Raw genomic sequence first — 19060 nt, 5'->3', positions numbered from 1 at the left:
ACTCTGGTTTTTTTAGGGCCAAGGCCCACTTTCTCTAGTGAGTTATCCTGAGCCCACTGTGGATCATTTCTCCCCACTGTCTGATTGTCCTACTTACTCTCCTGCAGAGACATCATTCGCAGCAGCTCATAGTTGTCCACATCGTCATGCTGCAACCTATTTTGGTCCAAGGTCCTGCAGATGAGGCTCGTCACCCTCTCCTGGCAGGTCACCTGGATCAGGGTGGGACAAATGTCATCAGGGAATGGCTTTTAGAGGAGCTACCCAGAAGACTGTGGTCAAACATTCAGGAGAAATCTCAGCTACATAGACAAGGGCACAATCTTGTTATCCTGCTACCTGAGTGTGGCCTCCATATACCCCCTGGGTTCTTGCAATGTGCTACTAGAACAATCCTGGTACAAATATCTGCCTATACCTGCCATCCCCCCTCCCCCTGGGGAGCCACATTCCACTCAGGTCAAAGGACCAAACTGCCTATGCACAGACACACTCTCAACTCACTGAGATGAGAGCAATGGACCAGGGACCTGCGTGCCAAGTGTGCTCTGGGATGCAGGCTGCCTTTGTGGGTGGAAGAGGCAGATACACTAAAAATTTTGGTCCTGACTGCCACTACACAAAACAGACTCAGATACAAGAGTGTGCACTTGAGTGCTTCATGATAGCCTCGAGAGGCCCTGGCCCCTGGAAGCTCGGTGCGGGTCTGGTTGTAATGAGGTACTTGACTCAGCACTGGCAGGCACTGGACATGTCTCCTCTGCAGCTGGACACCTGCAGCATTAGCGTGTCTACTGCACATCCATAGAAATTCTGCCAAGGACCCCTTTAGCTCCCTATTCACATACATGCAAAGGCTGACATTCCGAAGCTTTGGCATGACCCCCCAGGTGATCCCGACCCCAAATTCCCACACCTAGTCATGCTAAGGAGGTTCTCTTCCCAGCCACCAGCAACACATCCCCTCCTACCCATGTGACAAGTCACTGTCACCTCCTCTGCTCCAACCTCACTCATTGAGAATACCAAGTTCTAGGCACTGCAGCCTGCACCCTGGACATTTCTCTGACCTCATCTGCCCACAGCACTTCTGTCTGCACTTCTGGCCTGCAAAACCCACAATACACAGGCCCACTCACCGCTGGAGCTGGGCATGCTGAGGCTCTCCCTCCTCAGGACAAGCCCTTAAGATGGACCTCTCTCTTCTTTATTTCCCACCACAGCCCCGGGGTTGGCTGTGTCTCCTGCCTTCCACTGTGTGGACACCAGGAGGCAGCCCTGCTGTCAGGCTTACCAGGATGCGCTTTGTCTCCCTCGGGCTCTGTCCCTCTAGGAGGACGTGAACAAAGCGGCTGTCTTCCACCTGCTCGCTGGAGTGAAGCAGTGAGGAGCTGCTACTGGTGACTTTTCTCTTGCCCCACTCATTGCTTTGGGTGGCCTGGGGCAATGGTCCTGCAGCCACTGCAGAGCTGCTGCTCCCAGCTGCTGGGATCCTGGATGCCACTGCCACAGAAGGCTCCGAGAACTGTGGGGGATGACAACATCAGCAAAGCCCAGCACCTGCACCCCACCCAGCCTGGCAGTTGGCTCCGTGGGCATTCTACAACATCCATTCAGAACCTGAGGTTCCTGTCCCCTTGGAGGATGTGGAGTGGCCCCAGGAATAAAGACTGAAGAAGGTGGCTGATTACCTCCTTTGGCTTGACCTTGAACCACTTTCTGGCAGCTGTTTCCCGAAGAACGAAGTTATAATCCACTCTGCCATCCAGGGCGTAATATACGTTCCCATCAGCAGGGATCCTCAGCTCTGGAGAGGAAGGGGCAGAGGCGTGGTAGGTGACACTCAAGGAATACACTACCCAATATCCCCCACAACTGAGAGCCTCTGCCAGCGCAGGTGTCACACACAGACCTGAGAGCCCGCAAATCCAGCTACTGTTCCACCAAAGACTCCCCACTGATTCCTCCCTGAGGACCCTCTATGCACAGGAGGTCCACTACAGGATCACCTTTCAAGGAAATAGCCCCTTGCACCCCAGAACCTCTCAGTTCATGTTGAACCCGCCAAAGAGAAACAGCTAGACTTTGCATCTGGATTGGCCCCCAAAGACTCATGTGTTGAAGGTTTCCACCCCACTGCAGCAATGATCACAGGTGGGTTTGGGGAAAAGCACTTGATGGTGGGTGCCTCCACCTTGCCAGTGGATTCATCCACTCAGACGGGGCTACGCTAATTTGAGGGGTATGGTTTGGAGGTGTGTTGAGCGTGGGTGGAGGATGTCCACAGCAGGGCTGTGCCATTCAGAGCAATATATTTCTCTTGAGTTCCCCACTTCTGAATTTCCTCCTCATGAGTATAATTCTCATTCATATGTTTAATCAATTTATTGTTATACTTCTTGTTCTGCTTGTGTTTCTCCTTCTTGTTCTTGTCCTTCTTTATCTTCTCATGCTTCTTCTTATAGTCATCTTGACCTTCTAATTCATTGTCTCCTCCTTCAACTCATTTTCATTTTTCTCCTCCTCCTCCTCCTCCTCCTCCTCCTCCTTCTTTCTCCTATCTCTCTCTCTTTCTCTCTCTCTCTCTCTTGCTCCAACAAGAGTTTACAAGCTATGAAGGGTTCTATTCTACCACACACTTCTCTCTAGAAATGGCCTCTGGTCCTAAGTGGACTCAGTTTGCAATGAATAGAAAGATTGGAAGCCAGAAATGATTCTTCATTGAACTGCGTTTCTAATGTACTTGTCTCAGTCAGGAAAGGCTGCCAAAGTAGGCACCCTGTGGTTGTCTGTCTTCTTTGACACAAGACAAAGAAGCCTCTCTTCTGGGTCCCTCATGGATAATAGCTTTGCAATGCCTCCTCAGGCCAAGGAAAGAATACATGGTAGGCAGGTCCACAGTCCCTGGGGAATATGAAGAACCTACAGATTTATGCCCCATCATTACACTTTGTCTTGTGCACAAGTCCCACCATACTCTTCCTGGACATTTGGTGGACGCACACTGTGTTTTGGCTCCCAGTTTTCTTGAGCCCACTGTGACTCACTGCTCCCCACCATCTGATGGTTCCACTTACTCTGATGGTTCGAGACAATTTGCAGAAGCTCAAAGTTTTCTGGATACTCCTGCTGGAGCAAGTGTGCATCTAAGGCCCTGCGGATGATGACTGGAGCCCTGTCCTGGCAGGTCACCTGAGCAGGGTTGGAGAAAGCTCATCAGAGAGGGAATTTGGGAGTAGCTACCCAGAGGACAGTGCTCAAGGACAATCAGAGACAACTGAGCTCTCAACACAAGGGCACCATCTTGTTACCCTGCTACCTGAGGCCTTCATGTGATCATGTGGGGTCTTCCTATGTGCTTCTAGCCCAAACCCAATCTTGGTACAAGAGTTTGCTTCAACCTGCTATGCCCTGCAGGGAGAAGGGAATAAGGACCAAAAGGCTTTGCACAGACACACTCTAGTCCCATCAAGATGGTATGGTCCAGTGGACGTCCATATCCCTGCTCTGGGTATAATTCTCATTCACATTTTTAATCAATTTATTGTTATACTTCTTGTTCTGCTTGTGTTTCTCCTTCTTGTTCTTGTCCTTCTTTATCTTCTCCTCATGCTTCTTCTTATAGTCATCTTGACCTTCTAATTCATTGTCCTCTCCTTCAACTCATTTTCACTTTTCTCCTCCTCCTCCTCCTCCTCCTCCTCCTCCTCCTCCTCCTCCTCCTCCTCCTCCTTCTTTCTCCTCTCTCTCTCTCTCTTTATCTCTCTCTCTCTCGCTCCAACAAGAGTTTACAAGCTGTGAAGGGTTCTATTCTACCACACACTTCTCTCTAGAAATGGCCTCTGGTCCTAAGTGAACTCAGTTTGCAATGAATAGAAAGATTGGAAGCCAGAAATGATTCTTCATTGAACTGCTTTTCTCATGTACTTGTCTCAGTCAGGAAAGGCTGCCAAAGTAGGCACCCTGTGGTTGTCTGTCTTCTTTGACACAAGACAAAGAAGCCTCTCTTCTGGGTCCCTCATGGATAATAGCTTTGCAATGCCTCCTCAGGCCAAGGAAAGAATACATGGTAGGCAGGTCCACAGTCCCTGGGGAATATGAAGAACCTACAGATTTATAACCCATCACTACACTTTGTCTTGTGCACAAGTGCCACCATACTCTTCCTTGGCATTTGGTGGACGCACACTGTGTTTTGGCTCCCAGTTTTCTTGAGCCCACTGTGACTCACTGCTCCCTACCCTCTGATGCTACCACTTACTCTGATGGTTCGAGACAATTTGCAAAAGCTCAAAGTTTTCTGGATCCTCCTGCTGGAGCAAGTGTGCATCTAAGGCCCTGCGGATGATGACTGGAGCCCTGTCCTGGCAGGTCACCTGAGCAGGGTTGGAGAAAGCTCATCAGAGAGGGAATTTGGGAGTAGCTACCCAGAGGACAGTGCTCAAGGACAATCAGAGACAACTGAGCTCTCAACACAAGGGCACCATCTTGTTACCCTGCTACCTGAGGCCTTCATGTGATCATGTGGGGTCTTCCTATGTGCTTCTAGCCCAATCCCAATCTTGGTACAAGAGTTTGCTTCAACCTGCTATGCCCTGCAGGGAGAAGGGAATAAGGACCAAAAGGCTTTGCACAGACACACTCTAGTCCCATCAAGATGGGAGGTGTGGTCCAGTGGACTTCCATATCCCTGCTCTGGTCTGGGATGCAGCTGCATTTTTGTGTGGACCAGGCACAAACCCTAGGTGCTTTGGTCCTGACAGCCAGGGCACAACACACACTTTGGACTCTTTAATGATAGGCATGGAAGCTGCTGGGCTCGAGAGTGTCAGTGCTTGCTGGGGTGTCAGGAGGTACAGACCCAGCAGGTGTGGTGGTTCAGCATGGCTCCCCTGCAGCTGGACACCAGAGTCTCATGATGGATACTCCACACCCAGGAAAATTCTGCAGAGAGAGCCGCTCACTCTCTATTCACATACATGCAAACTAGGACACTAATGGGCTCCTCCAAGGCCCCCAGTTGTCTGTGACCCACACCTACCCACCTTAATCATCCCACAATGGCTCCCTTCCCTTCAACCAGCAACATGTCCCCTCCCACATGTAAGAAAATGATGCCAACTCCTCTGCTTCAAACTCCATGGTTCAATATGCTCCTCCTCAATACCAAGGTCAGTAGAGGATGGCCTGTACCCTCGATATTTCTCTGACCTCCTCTGAACCCAGCACTCACTCCTGCACTTCTGACCTGCGCACCCCAAAACACACAGGCCCACTTTCACCCAGACCTGGCATGCTGCTGCTCCCCGCCTCTCAGGTCAAGCTCTTAACACCAAAGTCTCTCTTCCTCATTTTCTGCTCTCCTTCCTGACCTTCCAGAAGCTCCAATTCAAGAAGACAGGCCTAGTCCAAGGTGTTTGCTGTGGACTTGGTCTTCCCCAGTGTGGGCTCCCAGGAGACTCCCCCGCTCGAACACTCACCAGGATGCTCTTATACTTTGTCCTTTCATTTTCCATGTACACGTGAATGAGGCATCTGCCTCCCACCCGCTTGCTGAATTGGGGCCGTGAAGAGTTCCTAGTGGAGACCCCTGATGTCCTGGACTCCGGCTCTGCCCCTTCCCAGGGAGAAGGCTCTGGCTCTGGGGTTGGCTTAGGAGCCGTGACAGGAACTGAGCTGGTAGCTAGAGGAGAAAAGATGCCAACATGACTGCCTTGCCCTGACCTTGGCACAGACAGACAATGCTCCTGCTGCCAAGAAGACCTCAGGCCCTTAGCCCACACAGGACCTCTTTGCACACTGGGGTCACTTCCTGAGTGGACAAAGGCTTATCCTAATTTCCAGCCCAACACCGGACATACAGACATCCCGCAGTGGGACAACACTCGGACCTTTCCTCATGTACCCTTAGGTACTCACCCCAGTCCGCCTGGCTCTCAGGCTCTGCCTGGCTTGATTTGCCATCTTCAATTGCGGCCAGGAGGTGGTGTGCCTGGTGCTCCAGGTTCAAGCCACCCAGCAGGAGCCACATGGATCGCAGCAGCAGCTGCAGACTCAGCGAGCCTGGAGGCTGATGGGAAGCCTCAGTGTGGAAGTTCACCCAGGTCCCCGGGAAGGAAGGTGAGGCACTGTGGGGAGGCAGGTATGGAGTCAGCAAAATCCTGGCCTCGCCTTCGCCACGGCCTCCAGAGCAAAACTCGGACCGTATACTCCTGAACCTTCCCTGGCTCTGCACACACCAGTCCACCCCAGACAAGACACAGTGACTGTACAGGCAGGGACAGGACAGGTCGCTAGGCAAAGAACCTTCAACCAAGGAGCGTTAGATCCATGGCATGACCAGCTCTCCCCTCCTCTGGGCAGGCCTGACACTCTTCTTCCTCTTGGCTACGTGCTCTCCAACCTGGAATGCACCTTCCAGGAGTGTCTGTCCTCCTGCCCACTCTTCTCAGGGCTCAAGAGACACCTCCTCCCCTGGCGTGGGCTGCAATGCTACCTCATTCTCTGTGAGCTCTCACTGAGTCCCCCTGAGTAGCAGTGGACCATTCTTTTCCCATGAGTGCAGGCCACATCTCTGTGGCCCTGGGGGAGGACAGGGAGGTGTAGTGTGGGGGGATCCATTGTCCCAGGGGCTTCCCCAGAGGACCATGACTCCACCTACAACTCCCTGCCTTACCCATCCTACTGTTGAAGCCCCACACCTTACACTGCAGGCAGAAAACAGAATTGGGGAGAGCAGTCTTTCCTCAGCCTTCCCAAGTCAAATCACCTTGCAGGTCCCTATTCTGGAAACAGGAGCCCACCCTCTTGACCCCAAGCCCATTCCATGTTGAAGTTGGTCCAGGGGTCTACCATGTTCACTGAAGAGGACAACGTGCAGTTATGCCTCATGGAGTCAGGGATGCTGTCACATGTAGGATATGTACTCATGGCACCTGCCGTTTTGGGCTGACCCTCATGACAAGGGACACAGTGGCAGTCATTTGTACCCCATTTTTCACTGAATTATGAAACGTGACTGAAAACGTGTCTTCACACAGTGGGTGCTTTCTCCATGTTCATCAGTGAATGAGCCCAAACTGCTGATTCCCACATATCTCTCTGGGTGTGGGAGCTGCCATCTCCAAAGCCCCTGTCCAGCTATATCCCAGCTAGGAAGCTCTGTCCCACTATGTAAACTAACATGTCTTTTATTAACCCAAAAGTGCTTTGCCCAAGGCCTGAGTTATGAGACGCCTCTGGCACAGAACTATTTCTTCACGAAGCCAACATCACACCAGAACGGCCACCTAGCCTCACTGAGTCCACCTGGGAATGAGCTCAGCGTACACCATTGAGCTGTGGTGCCCAGTGTGTGGGGGCTGCTCCACGGACCTCTGTGGACCACCTGGAGTCAGGATGGTTCTCTGCCTGAGAGGGGGAGTTCATTCCCCTTGCAAGGCTGTGGCAGGCACCTCCAGGATTCATCCCACTCGGGACTGACATTCCACTATGAGCGTGGTCCTCTATCTCACTAGGTATCACAAAACTTTGGGTCCCTGAGAGGTACATGGCAGCCCCAAGACCCAGGCATGAGGGGGCTACACACTTGGGCTTGGTGGTCTGGTGCTTACCTTGGGAACAGCAGGTCCAGCACCTGCTGGGTGGGGATGAAATCCCAGTAGATGAACCCCATGTTGCTGCTGAAATCTAGGTTCCTCCCACAAATGACAGGCAGGAGCCAATTCCTAAGCTGGTCCTGCCTGTAAGGTACAAGGCTCTGTACCCTGCAGGGCTCATCCGTGTTCTGATCATTTTCACCCTGGGTTGGGACCAAGAATGGTGGGTTCAAAATGGAAAAGGTGACAAACAGAAAAATGACTTGAGTCAAAGCACAATGGGACAGTTCCCATCAGTACAAACACACACACACACACACACACACACACACACACACGCTGTCAGAATAGGAGTCCTGGGCCATTCATCAGGGATCAGACTAGAAGGCCTGCTGGGCTCACCTGCCCTGTGCTACACAGGGTTACTCTTGAGCTCCTCTGCGACATTCGCCAGAGGCTCTGGCATCTAAGATGAAGCCTCCAATGTTTCCCCAAAAGGGCTACTTGGCCCCCCTGAGATTCCTGGGGGCCTGAGGCTCGGCATTGTTTGCAACCACAGGAGAACATCCTTCTCACTCCAGTGACTCCAACCAAATGAGCTCGGATGGCTTGGTCAGTGAAGTGGGTGCCTGGATACCAGGGTTCCATGTTCTGTTTGATCCATTGTCAAGGCAATGATGTCATTTCCTGTGCTCCCCATACCTGAGACTCTTTTCACATAAGACCACGTTCAAAAGCTCTATGGGCTGCTGATTTCTCCCCCGTGCCTACCAACATCAACTGCACATGAGTTCACCAACAAATACCCAAATACCCCCACCAGTGCCTGCCCAGCTTGGTTTCAATAGAATTCCAGCTTGGAGCCTTCACAAATGCATTCACAACAAGTCCATCCCTCTCACCAGCTTTGGGACTCTGATCCCATCATTGTGCCACTCATGAGTGACCAGTCTTTTCTGGAAAGTAGGGTAGCATCTAATTTCTAGGGATTATTGTGTCTATTGGCCCATAAAACCCTGTATTCTCTCGGAGACCAGAGATGGGACTCATAGGTGGCTAAAGCACAAATGTAGAGATGGGACAATCACAAGAAGGGGAGAGACAGAGAATGCACCCTAACTCAATCAGGCCTGTGTCCCACACAGGGACGTGGCCAATGTCCGTCCCATCGTGGCTGCAGTTCCCACTCTACACCATGGCAAGTTGGAGGTGACTGAGATGCAGAGGCTGCTCCCCTCTGCCATACAACTTCCCAAGGCTTCTCCTAAGAATTCAAAAGGGCCAAGTGTGTCTAGTGTTGGGGTCCCACAGAGACTCCGAGGTACCACAGCATCCTGCTGCCCAGAACCAGTTCACCCCTCACCTCAAGGGGGCTCAGACTCTGTCTCTGGATTCATGGGAACAGAACAAATCCATTTAGCAAGTGTGTCCTGGGATAAAGACATGACAATCACCTATCCTCTCATCACAAAAGCCCTGAGGCTAGCCAACATGGATCCCACCAGGAACACAGGCATGAACTCAGACTCTGATCCTCCCAGCCGAGCCTCGGTAGAGCCTGGACTCCCAGCCTCCTGAGACAAGGAAATAGAGGTGCCTACCCGAGCCACCTTGGACGAGCTGCACACAAACTGAACTTATCAATGCCTCTTGCTCTCAGTTGTGAATAAGAGGGGAGGTGGCCCAGGCCCTCCAACCCACACTGGCCTTTTATCCAGCCTCCTTCTAGGGCCAAACTCAATCCTGCCTCTCAATTTCTGCTGCCTTCCCCAACACACTGCTACCAAATTTGAGCAGAGCTGGCTCTCTGTAATCATGCTGGTGCCAGCAGCAGTGCCACCCCACTGACATAATTCTGAGTCCCAACCTAGGCACTCAGGCTGTCCTTGCCACACCTGGCCTGTTTGGGCTCTGGCTCTTGCTCTTTTCTTTCAAGTGCATGTGTTTTGAGATTTTGTCTCTACAGCCACAGATCTGCAGCTACAGCAGGATAGAGCTCATGAGGTTCCATTATGAGCCATGTTCAAGCCTGTCAGGACTATTAACTGGGGTGACTGCTGGAACACGGTGATGAGGGAACACATGAGAGGTGGTTGGACCCACCTTGCCTCTCAGGGGCTTCCTTTCAGGACAGGAGTGCTAGGGATGGGAGCCCCTGGAATGGGATGCTTTAGACAAGGCGTGACCATGGGCTCTCTTCCCTGGAAACACTGGCTCCACTGAGCATGGAGAGCACTGTCATTCCTGGTGGCTCACAACAGCCCTGCACCCCAGTAAGGACCCCACACTCAAGACCTACCCCTGAGTGTGGGTGTCCTTGAGGAAATGAGGTCCCTGATCCCAGGTGCAAAGGGGTAAGTCCTCTCAAGTCCAGGGACAATGAAGGGACATCTGAGTTTCCCTTGTCCTTCTTTCCCTCTGCTGAACCCAGGGTGTCCTCACACTAAGCACAGTTAGGACCCTGGCCTCAACCTCAATGAGGATCATTAGGCTCCATAAAGGACAGTCTCTAAGGTGTTCAGTGGACCAACACCCTCTGCACAACCCATAACCCTATTCACCCAAGATGCAAGAGGATTTCTATTCAGGAAAACCAGGAAAGGGAGAGCATTTCTCAAGGACACAAGGACATTAGTGGGTGAGGGAGTACTTAATGGATGGAGAACTATGGCCACCACCAACTTCCAGAAGCATATGTGGCCCTTTGGGCACAGGTCCATACCCTTTTTTTCCCATCAATTTTTTCAGAGAAGTGAGGCTATCTCTTAGATGGCACCTCCACACTAGGAGGGTCTCCTACTTCTTCCACAAGAAAATAGTGGGCAACGGGCTTCCTACTATGTGCATCTGAATCATTCAGGGGGCATCTGTAGCCTTTCAAGACCCTGAGAACCATGGGGGCACCCAGCACCAGCAGATCATTTCTGCACATCACAACAATCACCCCGGGTGGGAACTCTCCATTCCACTCTGTACTATGCCCTGTCATCTGACCTGATCAGTCGGACCCCTCTCCTTTCTGTTTCTTGATTGTACTGCTATGGTTCCAGACATGGATGCCAGGGTGCTTGTGGCCCACCACAACCGTCTGGGTGCCAGGAACAAACGACACAGTGGAATGTGTCTGGGAACTTCGGGATGATGGGAAGTCCCACCCTCCAGGTTTTCATCTTCAACGCAATGAGTGCAGAGGGAGCCAGGAGGGCTCTGTCAGGTAGATAGAGGTGGGAGCTCACTGAGCCTCAACTAAATGCCCAGGACTCTGGGTTCAGAGCTGGTGTTATGTGGAATTGTTGAGAGACGTGAAGAAAACCCAGCTCACTGTATGCAGAGACAGCAGATGCCCTCATTGTGGTCGGGCAGCTGTGCTTCTCAGAGCCCTGAGATGTCCCATGGGTGTGGAGGTGGGGAACCCAAGTGCCATCCCAGGCTGCTCCTGAGCACCTCGACCTGGATTCGAAGTATGTGACTCTCCATCAGAGTCATCACATCAATATATCCCGGCCCCCCACCCCAAAAGTTCTCTCAGAGACACTGAGATTCTGCTGGCTCTGGACTTGCCCTTTCCTCTGGGATCCTGAGGGCCTATTAAATAGGAGGTCACACCAATTCTCAGCACACGGGCTGGGCCCCCTCACATCCCAGGAGTATCCAGGCATTGGTTCTATTTATAGTCCATCATGACCTACAACACAATGGACACATCCTGCAATCAGCTAAAGAAACCACCAGGCACAGAGCCTTCATGCACACTGGCCTGTAGAGACCTGGAGGAGGAGGGGACTTAAAGGCTGCGTGGAACCCAAGACCCTAGATCCTGGGATCTGAGCTGGACAGACGACAGCTCATGTGAACAAAACCACCACTGTCACTGAGAATGCAATTGAGACACCCACAGATTTGGCAGCGGTCCTGGTATGTCCACGAGTGGGGGTGAACTGCATCCCTTGAAAATGATGATGTCCAGAGAAAAACAAATTTTGTAGGATCTCACTCATCTCAGGTTCCCAATTATCAGGTTCCACAAAAGATAAAGTACAATGTTTTTTGCCTGGGCCTGGGAGGGCACTAGAATTCAGTACTGATGGCAAGAGTATGTCCATGTGAGTTCTAGAGATGCATGGTGGCGATGCCTATGCACCAATATGAACATGCTTAATGCCACTCAACTGTGCACTCCAAAATGGTTCAATTACAAAATGGATGTTTGGTGTTGATTACCACAATGTAAACACTTGGGAGACTACTGATTGACTCATCTTAGCATAGTTTGTGTTGTGATGGCAGAATACAAGACACTGTTAATTCATAGCTCAGATTTTATTTCTCAAATTTGGGAGGCTGGAAGACCAAGACCGGGGGCCAACTTGTAAGAATGTTCTTGTTGTGTCCTCCTGGGGAAGCAGGTGAAACAGGAACAAGGGCTGCTTTGAGAACCCCCTTCCCAGGAAAGAAGAATCCGTGACCTAAGCACATCTTCAAGTTCCCACCCTCTAACACATCATAATGCAGAGACAGAATAGAATGACAGCCCATGCTCCCCAGAACATCCCAATTTCTTGGCATGAGTCCATTTCTGCAACATTTCACAAGTCATGATTTTGGATAAGACAAGAGCTAAGCTAAACACATGGGGAGAGAACTCCCTTCTCATCTGCTGCTTGCAGTGTTGCATGTGGCCTTACAAGCCATCACTGAGGTTCTGCACAACAGCTCCGACTGCCCCCCTATCACATCCCCATGGGGCTGACTCACACTCAAGTCCTGAACACTCCCAAGCCCAGAAACCAGAAATGTCACAGGAAATCCAAGGGAGATTTGTTCAAAGTCCTCCAAAAACACCAGCCACACAGGCTCAAGTCTCTTACAAAAATGCCAGAGTATTTGCATCTAAATGCTGCATATCTTCTTCCTGTAGCACTTCCACTATCTGCAGATGACTTCTGACACCTAATACAATGAAAGGGCAGTGTCATTCTCTGTAACACTGTAAGATCCAGGAAACAAGGAGGAGAGAAGTATCTGTCCAGAGAGACACAACTCCTTTCCTGATAGTTTGGATTTCCAGCTGGCGGGGACCATGGATGCAGAAGAATGGGTGCAGGGCCAACTGCACTTTCTTGCTTTGCATTGAGGGGAGGAAACACTGAGCCAGGATGAGGGCTTCTAGGAGCTGATATCCTCAAGTCAACATCTGGACACATCTGACCTTCAGGCCAGAAGACTTTCTTGCAGGAAATCCAAGGACTTTCCTACAGAGGACAGACTCATGAAAATGCTTGAAACGACAAGAAGCTCCCATTCAAGCTCAGCATTCAGTCCTGGACAGGGTAAGACCAGGCCACTTTGATGTCTGCTCCAAAGAGTCTACCAGACAGAATCCTCTTACTGATCCCTTACGGAGCCATAGGAACTGGCTAGAAAAGCCTTCACATCCTGAATACATTCTTCACCTCAGAATACTGGACAAGCTTTGATATCCATCTCTCGTTACCTTGCTCCCCAGCCAACCATTTTTCAACAAATTCAAAGGAGCAACTAATGTAAGCACACAGACAGAGATATTCAATACACAAATCAATGTGTGAAAAAGACAACTGGTATTTCTTGTTTGGGCTATTTCAAATGAACTCCCTTCTGCATGACCTCCACAAACCAAAGGAAAATATTTGTGAAATTCCCAAGTACAAGACAAGATACACTTGCCAAGGAGACAGCGCCATGAATTTTGACACTGCAAATGTAGTGTGTGTGTTTAGGAGGCAGTCACAGTTCCCATGAGAGAGTCCCATGAAATCAATTAGGAACATCCATGCTCTAGCCCGATTATACAAGTGATGTGACCTTGAAAGAGTCACTTGGTCTTAGCAACCATCATCACTAACCACTAAGTCAATGAATAAAGGTCCTCAGGTGTCAAGCCACATGATGCGGGATGAGCATGGATAAGGATGGGTGGGAGAAGTCTCCCCCTCTAATACAATTGGGGAAGGCTGTGCCTGCCCTCAAGTGGTGGGGGGCCTGGGATCCTGCCACAAAGGGGGATTCCAAACCTCATATCCCCTGACCCAGGCCAGAAGACCAAGTAGAGTCCAAGGACCCTGGGGCGGCCCAATGGCAAAAAAGGTCCAAAGGAACTAGGGATCTGCCTGGACGCTCAAACCCAAGACGAGGGCAGAGGCCATCCACAGCAATCTGCCTTTACAGGAAAACGAAGGGACTGCAGGCTGCCTCTGGCTCCCTGAATCAGGGTGGTGTTTTCACAAAGCAAGACCACTTCCTCACATTTGAGCAGCAGCTCATGCGTTGACAGCATCATGGCTGGCTTGACTCAGGCCCTGAGAAATGACATAGAAAATTCATAGCAAACCCATCTTTAGCTCTTCCACATCATCAGGGGCTCTGATTCATTTCGGTCAACAAAGATGTCTGAAATGGTGTCTAAACATGCTGGGGACTCACCTCTGTGTGGAACTTTTCAGGAAAAGGGGGATCAAATCTCATGCAGCAACTCTTCTCTCTTCTAGCCCATGGGCAATGCAAGGAACCTGCATGATACCAGAGGCTCACTTCTCTCTTCTCTTGTCTTCTGGAAAGGAATCATTAATGCTTCCTTCAAGGTGAAGCAGAAACCTGGATTCCCAGCTGCACAGAAGTGTTTGAGGGCACTGTCTCCCTTAAAACCCAGGAAGAAAAAACAGGTCATTAAAGAGGCATATGGATTAGAGTACATGATCAATGATCCGTCCTCCCTGGAGCCTTCCACATGACCATCTTCCACATTCAAAGAGCAATGCTTGGCCATTCTCAAAGACCAGGAGACCATGATGCTCATCACCAGGAAGTCAATAAGGAACATGAACAGAGCAGCATGGATTGCAGAAGGTGGCACACCAAGGATCTTCAGCACAGCTGCTAGAACACAGAAGCTTAACTTCAGTATTGACTTTCTGCCACCTACCAAGTATGATGTTCGTGTCAAGCACAACATGCAGACATCCAAGTAGCAGGTGACAATCCGCATACATTCACAGAAGTGGGCATCATCTGCATTGGAACAAGGAAGTATCTTATCCTTACTCATAAAAATCATCATACACAAAGAAAAAAATGGATGCAAGATTTCTCATTTCACTATTACGTAGCTGTTGAAATTCCCCATTAAATAATACCTCCTCCAAAATAAAAAGTATCTCAGACATATGTCAACTGCACAATGAATGACATTTTAAACATTACGGTCTTTACTTAATAATTACGTATGCAATATGCCTAGTAAGACTCTTTGGGAGAGGAGCACATAGAATTGCATCTTGGAAAAGCGAACATTTGCTGATAAATATTACTGCTGATGTCAGGCATGGTGATGTGAAAACTGGATTACTTTAAATACTCAAAGAATGCAATGTTGTAGGACTGGAATCCCTGATTCATAGACAGCATGTGGTTTCTATGAAAGCCAGTGACGGAGCTGGAGGAATGAAGCTGATTGAACAGATGACGTCGGGGGGATACTGAGGGATAGGCCAAACTGAAGAACCTGTTCCAGCTAACTTCTGGCATGTGGGCTCGTGAGCCCAAACCTGTGTTTGAAAAAGCACTCATGTAAAAAGGTCTACCATTTAAAAGTGTGTCATTTAAATGGGATCTAGTTGCACATCTGATAAAATGGCCTGTAAATTGATGAACTTCATGCAAGTGAAAAAAAACAGATGATGGTAGATATAAAGATAAATCCTTGTCTGCACCAGGATGCCTAGAAATAGGTTTTATTTGGCTAAGATGCAAATATCTTTAAACAGAATTTGTGATTTCTCAATGACCTTATTCAATATGATACTACACAGATCACAAGGTTTTCTTTACAGAATAGTCTCTTCTTCAAGCCTCACATAGAAAAGGTCTCACAGGACATATGAGGGGAATGATCTAAGGGATGAGAAAATGGCTGGAACCATTCTCAAATGTGCACATGGAGCCTGAAGGGGGGAAATGGGACCAGACACATTGCCTCTTCAAGACTGCACTAGGGTTGCAAGTGTATCAACAACTGTCATGGCTCCATGTCACTAACTATGCCGAGGACAGCCAACAATCTCAGTTTGAAGGCACCTAAGACAACCTAAAAGAACTATCACCCTATTGGATCCATGAATTAATACATATCACAACTTGACCACTTAAACCAAATCCCAGAAAATTGGAAACAGATGATTATTTCCTCAGATACCCTGACTTCCATTTCATTGCCCAGAGATATTTTGGAAAGAATAAAATAGAACCTCATGCTTTGAATATATCATCCAACACTTTTCTTCCCAAAATGCTAGCACAATTTCTGGGCTCACTTTCTCTTTAGGAATTTACTAATTGTTTGAAAATTCTAGAGGGCCTGTGTTGGTCTCATAATGGACAAACAATCCAACATCTCCAGAGAACTTACATGTGCGATAAGAAAAAAACAAGGTCAAGCAGAGGAATGGGTAGGGGGATCCAGAGGAAGCTCATTTTCACGGGAGAGAATCCCCCAATGAAAAGCATCAGAATAGACACTAAGAAAAATACCAACAAAAACAGTGTGCTAGCTACTCAACATGCACAAGTCAGAAACCTAGAGAAGAGAATGCTGGCCATATGTGGACAGGTTGAGCTCTTCAGAAGAGCCACCTGGCACTGCTTAGTCAAAGATGTAAACAGACATTCTTTGACCCAGAAATTCCACCTGTCCGTACTTTACCTACATATTGCTTAAGCAAGGGGACATGCATAGGGATATTTATCCTCATGTTCCTTATAGACTTGTCTGTGTTGACAGGGAGTTGAGGGCCATCAGGATGCCCACAGCTGGGAAAGTCAAAAGCTAAAACTGTGACGGCTGCCAATCTGGATCTATTCAAAGAAATCAATGAAAAACAACAGATGGACACATGACAGTCAAATCCCTGAATTCAAGTTCTTGCTATCCTACCTACCAACAATCATGCTTGGTCAACACACTGGCATACCTCAAGGCAAAATAAAAAATTTTTTTTAAAAAAGAAAATATTATATCATGATTACTTTTCTTCAATGTAACAAAGGAAATGGCAATATTTCCCCATCCTAGATCTGTTACTCAGTTAAGCACACTACATGAGATTATTGTGGACATGCTTACAAATAATTATCTACTCAGATACTTTCTGTGACTCACCAAATGCAAAGATCTAGGAAGAATTAAAGTCTCCATATGTGAGTTCATCATCAAAAGCCTTGAGTCAACAGGTGCTTCACAAAATAGCTTCTCGGCCAACTTGATGACCTCCTCCTCGGGCAATGTTTCCACCTGAAAGATGTCACCAACTCGTTCTCATTCACATCTCCACAGTGCCAGTAAAAAGAAATAAAGTCTGATATTCCATTGAATAAATCCTCAAGTGGACCAAACTCCATACTTGCTTCTATATTCTAAAATTAAAAAATGCAACTTCAACTCAATAACTTGTATTAGGGAACATGCAACCGTCACCTCGCACACTGTGCTCTTTTACAGACTCACATGTCCTAGGTTCTGACTTAACATACATGGAGCAGTCAGAACACGTGCTAGTTCACGTTCCTTACAGGTGTCCAATTCATTCTCTGCCAAGCTGAATAAAAACCCCTGGTCACAGGAGAAGGGAAGCACATCTCCCACAACAACATGCATCAGAGAACACTGAGGTTTTCAATAAAAACTCGGGCACCGCCCTTTTGAAAACCACTTAACCCTGCCAGCTCACTTTCCTCACCTCTAAAACAAAGGTCCCCAGGACTGTCCACCTCATGGTTTCCATGGAGTTTCCTAGAGGAATCAGGGCTTAGGCTGGTGTCTGAAACCAAGCAAGCAGACAACACGTTTTAGCACTCAACCGCCATCACTGGGAATCACCCCATGGCACAGACTGCAGAACCATCCTCCGGACGCCCTCACACAGTGGAGACCCTGGAGCCAGGACGCACTCCCTTGATTCCCACACTAAGTCGCTGCTCTCTCCGAGGCACTTCCATGAAATACACAATTAAAACCCCGCAGGGTCTCTCCCAGTGCCCACCAGGAGCAGGAGGACACAGGAAAGGGTTTTTAAAGCGAGGACTTAAGACAAGACACACAGGTGGACAGGAAACAGAAGGACACAGAGTCAGTGAGACCGAAGTACCTGGGCGGGTCCCTCTGTAAACCGCCTCCTGCTCCCAGGTCACCTGGCTCCTCCGTCGCCATCCCCTCTCCAGGGTCCTGCGGGTCAGGCCACCTCTTCTCCTCTGAGGTCCGCGGCGAAGGCCACACTGCTGAGGCCACCGCATCCTGAACAGGACCCTGCAGATCAAAACCCACCAGCTGTGGCCAGCACCTCCGCTGAGGAGAGCCCTCAGGTGAGGACCTGGACAGCGGGGTCCGGGTGGGCGCTGTGGGGACCGCCCCGGCGGATCCGGGGACAGGCAGCCGGGACCGAGGCTCCAGGGCGGCGGCAGCGTCCTCCCGGGTCGCACCCTCGTGTGGGCGCCTAGACCGGGGCCGCTCCCGGCAGCTCACCTTCTCCTGTCACGGACCCCGCGAGCCAACCTGCCGGGACCTGCAGCCCCGCCGCCGGGGGCTACTTCCGGGCTCCTCCCACACGGAGCTCCGCGCGACAGCCGCTCCAAGTTCGCGCCCTGGATAGGCCCCGCCCCCGTCTCCCTGGCAACGGCTCCGCTTCCCCTTAGGGTTGGCCTGCTGGGGGCGGTGCCCTCCACCCGACCGCGGCTCCAAGTTCCCGCCCTGGCAGAGGCCCCGCCCCCGTCTCCCTGGCGACGGCTCCGCTTCCCCTTAGAGTTGGCCCCCTGGGGGCGGTGCCCTCCGCGCGACCGCGGCTCCATGTTCCCGCCCTAGCAGAGGCCCCGCCCCCGTCTCCCTGGCGACGGCTCCGCTTCCCCTAAGAGTTGGCCCCCTGGGGGCGGTGCCCTCCGCGCGACCGCGGCTCCATGTTCCCGCCCTGGCAGAGGCCCCGCCCCCGTGTCCCTGGCGACGGCTCCGCTTCCCCCTTAGGGTTGGCCTGCTGGGGGCGGTGCCCTCCGCGCGCTCCGCCTGCTGGCCTGTCACCTCAGCTGGTGACCTAGGTTGCCACCAGATCCTCACCTAGATACAAACTCCCTAGTGTGAGGCCTGCGGCTGCCCCCTAGTGGCCGTGGGACCCTGTGCACTGGGCCGGATGCTGGGCTTTCTGGTCTGAAACAGCTAGACAGGGTGACAGGTGACAGTTAGACAGGGTGACAGGACTGCTGCACAGGAGGACAGGGGCCCCGGGAAGGCACAGCAGGACCATGCTATATCATTGTGTTTTGTCTCTACTTAGTGGTTTTATACTTTCAACGTGTGTCTCCTGAATATGATGTGTTAACAGGTGGGGACATTAAGAGGTCATTAGGCCATGGAGACTCCTTGCTTGAGAATGGCATTAAGGTCC

General features: G+C 50.4%; 1 long non-coding RNA gene across 1 annotated transcript; it reads right to left on the bottom strand.

The window, feature by feature from the left end:
* Positions 1-16847: 16847 nt before the first annotated feature.
* Positions 16848-17929, bottom strand: LOC143639966 (uncharacterized). The gene is made up of 3 exons (XR_013154823.1): positions 17777-17929; positions 17369-17449; positions 16848-16923 (listed from the first exon to the last, which is right to left on the bottom strand). It is a non-coding gene; the product is annotated as an uncharacterized LOC143639966 (long non-coding RNA).
* Positions 17930-19060: the final 1131 nt, after the last annotated feature.

Source organism: Callospermophilus lateralis, unplaced genomic scaffold (genome assembly GCF_048772815.1).
Source record: "Callospermophilus lateralis isolate mCalLat2 unplaced genomic scaffold, mCalLat2.hap1 Scaffold_10188, whole genome shotgun sequence".
Taxonomy (NCBI): Eukaryota; Metazoa; Chordata; class Mammalia; order Rodentia; family Sciuridae; genus Callospermophilus; species Callospermophilus lateralis.
This window is presented reverse-complemented; position numbering and strand designations above follow the sequence as displayed.